Source organism: Camellia sinensis, chromosome 7 (genome assembly GCF_055761805.1).
Source record: "Camellia sinensis isolate YWXY chromosome 7, ASM5576180v1, whole genome shotgun sequence".
NCBI classification, from domain to species: Eukaryota; Viridiplantae; Streptophyta; class Magnoliopsida; order Ericales; family Theaceae; genus Camellia; species Camellia sinensis.
In genome coordinates this window covers 148,761,048-148,766,065 of record NC_138967.1, presented here as the reverse complement: position 1 = coordinate 148,766,065, position 5,018 = coordinate 148,761,048, and positions in this window count along the sequence as shown.

Here is a 5,018-nt window from a genome sequence, read left to right as displayed (position 1 = left end):
AACTTGACTAACCTCAAAGTGCTTTGTCTCAATGACGTGAGCATATCTTCTGAAGTACCTGATACATTGGCCAACTTAACTTCCTTGACAACTCTTGTTCTTGAAAATTGTGGGTTGCGTGGTGAGTTTCCAATAAGCATATTTTATCTACCAAACCTTCAAGTTCTTGATGTAGGTTCCAATAGATATCTCACTAGCCATTTGCCAGAATTTCATCCAAGTAGCCCCCTTCAGCATTTGATGCTTTCTTACACTAGCTTTTCTGGGAAGCTACCGGATTTGATTGAAAATCTTAATTTCTTGAATCAATTAGGTTTCTCTGGCTACTGTAGATGCCCCATTTTTGACCGACCTCAAGACTATGGTGTCATCGTCTGTGCACTCGGTGATTGCACATGTTTGTGCTCGTTATGAGTTTCTGGGGCTTTCGGCTGAGCGCCTTGTCTCGAGGCCTTTTAACTCTCTTCTCTTTGGTTTATTTTTGGACCATACCTTGCTAACCCTTGCCTGGAGGGAAGGGAGGACCTGTTGGCCACTTTTGGCAGCTGTAGGCCACTTTTCCCTCCTGTAGGCCACTTGAAGTGGCCGGTAGGCTAGTGGAAGTGGCCGACGACCATTTTTCTATTTTTACAGATACTTTTGATGCCAGCTGTGCCAACTGTTGGGCACAGAATACATCCTCCATACACGTGTATGAAGGGATGGTAACAAGTTTCTAGCTTGTCAAACAAGCTTGAGACTTGTAATTCTATATAAGGGGAGGTGCCTCCCCCTTCTTTGGGATTCAGATTTTTTTAGAGCAAAAAATCTACTCTCTCTCTAGAATTCTCTCTCTCTCTCTCTCTATATATATATATATATATATTTGTGCTTGAAGGTGCTTGAAAGTGGGAGTTCTTGGTGCATTTGCAAAGGGATTCTTGATCAAACACCTCTACCTTGAAGCTAAGGTACTTGGAGGTCTCATTTGAGTTCTTAAAGACTGACTTTGGCTCAGAAGTTGCTGATTTTAAAGTTGTGCTTCAAGGGTGAGTGTCTTCCCTCTTTAAGCTTTATTTTAATCAGGTGTTTGGCCACCTTTGCATGCTGTTTTAGGCCTAGTTTTCAACTACAAAAACCTTTGTTTTTAAGTGTTAAAAATGGTTGTTTGAGGCCTTATTTGACTTAAGGGTGGTCTACCCCTCCCCCCTTGTGGCTTATTTTGCTTTGCTTTGCTTTGAGCTATGTTGTAAAGCCTTTGAGATCTCCTTTTCTTGGCCTTTTAACCATTGAATTCCAGAGGAATTTCAGTGGTAGAAAGTGGGTTTTGGTACCCAAAATAGGTGGGCGTGGTTCTCCCCCTTTGTACCTTGTTTGCATGTGTTGATGGCCTCACTCTTTGGCATCTTTTTCTACCCTTTTGGGGCTCCATCTTAACATGTTTTTGGTCTTATTTTAGCATGTTATAACTCTGTTTTTGGTTGGTTTGATCACCTCTTGCATGCTTCATACACTTGTAGTGTAATCCTACTTGTTAGCCTAACATGCTTCATGTCTTAGTCTATAATTCTGGCATGTATTGGCTCCACTCCAGCATGTTTTTCGCCATTATTTAACATGATTTAACTCTAACATTGGTTGGTTGGGCCACCTCTTGTTTGGTTTTTGCATTTGTAGTGCAATCATGCTCATTAGCCTAATGTACTTGGTGATTTGGCTTATCATTCTAGCTTATTTTAGCTATACTCCATCATGTTTTAGGCATTGTTTTGACATGCCTTAGGACTGTTTTGAGTGGTCTTGGCCTCTTGGGGCTTGCTTTGTATAGTTATGGCATAATTGGCTTCACTAGTCTCGTGTTTTGAGACCCCTAGCATGCCTTATTTGTGATGTTTGTGTGATATGGTATCATTTGGTATGTGATTTCAGAGCTTATATCTCTGCCATGCTTCCACTTTAATCACTCTTTAAGTGCTCTTGAGAATTAAGCTTTGTACCTCGCTTGCGAGCCATCATTTGAGCATGCGTTTTCTTGCTTTTCATGCTATCATTTTAGCCCATTTTAGCCACTGTTTTGGCATGCATGAGGTCTGTTTGGGGCTGGATTAGTCCTTTGAGCATGGTGTTGCATGGTTTTAGTGTTATGCTCTTTGCTAGCTTCAATGCTTTCGACTCCGAGCATGTCTTGCCTACATCATTTTCATGCTTTGATGTCATTTAGCATCCTATTTTAGTGCTAGAATATGTGTCATTGCATTCCATCTTTCATTTGTTATATCACTTTCAAAAGTGGTCTTAGGCCCTTTGTTGGTTTGAGCACGAAATTGAGGCGTCCATGCTTAATGGTTTTAGCATTCTCTTGAGGGTTCCTACTAACCAACAGCATGATGCTTCTTTCATGCTCAAAACGCTTGTGGCTTGGTTCGTCTTTCCAATTAGAGGATTTCTCACTTTTGGACATAACTGGTTAAAGGATTAATCGATAATCTAAAACGAGTAAACAAAATGAATCAAAGTAAAACATGCCAAGATAACATGTTTGTGTTGCATTGCATGTGTTTGGATCGGACGTTAATCCAAACACGAGAAACGAGGGGCGTTTCATACTCAAAGTGATGAAACGTGCCTCATTTCTTGGTCGTCGTCCCCCTTGATTGTGCATGATAGGGTGGAGGCCTCTTGAGTCTTGTGTGTTATTTGTGCATTCATTGACTTGTACAAACTTCGCTTCTCATCCATCGTGCATTGTGATGCTCGGTTGGAGGCCCGAGAGTCGAGTACCACACTCCTTTGAGCTTAAGAAATGATAAGGAGGGTGGTTGTACACACATATCCTGCAAAGACCTTGCTTTGCCTCTGTTGTTCCTTGTTTGGAGCAAAATTGGAGAATGCAGAAGCAAGTGGCCTACCGGCCAGAGGAAGTGGCCTACAGCCTCTCATCATTTACTGTTGTGCACCCTCCCCCCCCCCCAAAAAAAAAAAAAAAAAAAGTATGCCATCATTTAAAACATTACATGAATCATGTGAACATAAGGTAGGATTAGAAAAATTCTAGCAAGCATCATGTATTTTTTTAGGGTGAATTATACTAACGGTTCCTGTAATTTGGGGTAATTTGAAACTTGTGTTGCTTTGGTCTCTCATCTTTCAATTATGATACATTGATGCTTAGTTTTTAATCTCATTTCAAACAAGGGCAATTGAAGACATCGTTTCCTTTGCAAACAAAAAATGGTTCATTTCAACAGTAAATTCATCAATTTGATAAAATATAAATTAATTTGACAAAAATAAATGTCAAAAAGTTATTTTTGAATTTTTAAAAATTATTTCCACGCACAAAAGATAAAATTATATAAAAATAATAAAATCTTTTACATTTTTATTTATTTATTTTTTACCAAATTAATTTTTAATATGTATTTGGATAATGATCATGTAATGGATGATTATTTTTGTTGATGTTTTTGGATAATTATCATGTAATAAATGGTTGTTTTTGTTGTTAACAAATATTTTTGGATATGGTTATTAGGCTTTTAATGTGTAATCGATATGTTTAATATATGAAAGGCTTTTAGTTTTGGAATTTTTGATTTAATGGATTGATTTAATAATGACATCTAAGTTATCGTTATGTTTGACTTTTGAAAAAATAAAAACTAATTGAACAAAAATAAATATAAAAAAAATTAAATCTAAAAAATTATTTCTACCCTTCCAAAAGATAAAATTATATAATAATGATGTGCTTTTAATTTTTTTCACCAATTTAATTTTTAGTTATTAGAAAAAAAATTTCTAAAAATAGATTCTGAAAACTAAACTAAACAGAATTTTATAACCAAGAAAGTGCCAACATTATTCATTAAAAAAAGGCCATTATAATTCAAACAACATACAAGTTAATCATCACAAATATGTCGACTTTATCCTCAAAATAGACCATTTGCAAATAAACATATTTGATTATCCTTTTTTGGAATAAGATTCAAAATTTAAGATCAAATATATCACAATTGAAAAGTTAGGAACTAAAGTGACATAAATTCCAAATTGCAAGAATTGTTAGTATAAATCTTATATATTTTTTTAAAAAACATTGTTCTTTCTTTTTCTTTTTCATATTCGGAGAGAACCAAAACATATGACTTGAAGGCTCTTTTGGCACTGACTTAAGCCGTTACAAATCCCCATGCCTGTGTTCAAGGGGTGGACACTAACTTGGACAAAATTTAATAAAACCTTTTGGCATTCTTTGACCACTACCCCCTGCACCAGATTACCACTTACATCATATTGTGATCCATGACCTGCAGTACCTAGTCTAAATTGTTGCCTTTCCTCCCATTGTTGTTGTGAACGAATACTTGCTTGTCTAGCCCTAGTCATCTTTGGATCAGAGTCAGAGTCATCATCTCGAAGATCTACAAAATCTCCTTCTTCATCCTCGTAATAGAGATCATCTCCCCTAATATCTGCTTCCAATTCAGCTTTTCTCTTTTGTTTGTCTGCTTTACTCATTTTCTTATCTTGTAAATGTTTCATCATTTCTTGTATCACATATCTACTGACACTAGGACAAGAACGCACTAGCCCCGTTTGATGTGCTAAGTGTTGTTTGAGATGCGTAATCCCAGCTTTAATGAGATGTCCACAAAATTTGCAAATAATATGATGCCTAGTGCCTTCAATTGGAGTTCCAAATTTCCAACCAACATCATCACTTGGGGGTTCATCAACAAAAAAGGTCTATGGTGAAAAAAACGCATGACGAAAAAATATTTTGTCTCCAAATATACATGTTTTAGTGATGAAAATAAGATTTCGTTTCCAGTTGTACTATTTTTAGAGAAGAAAACAAAATTTCGTCACCAAATGCTTAAAATAAATAAAATAATAGGTGATGAAATTTTTTTTGATCTCTAAATTTTATTTTTTGTCAGAAAACAAATTGCCGCCCTTGAAAATTTTGGTGAAAAATTTGGGCGCCATATTAGAGACGAAAAGTTTCGTCACCATTGTAAACATTTTCAGAG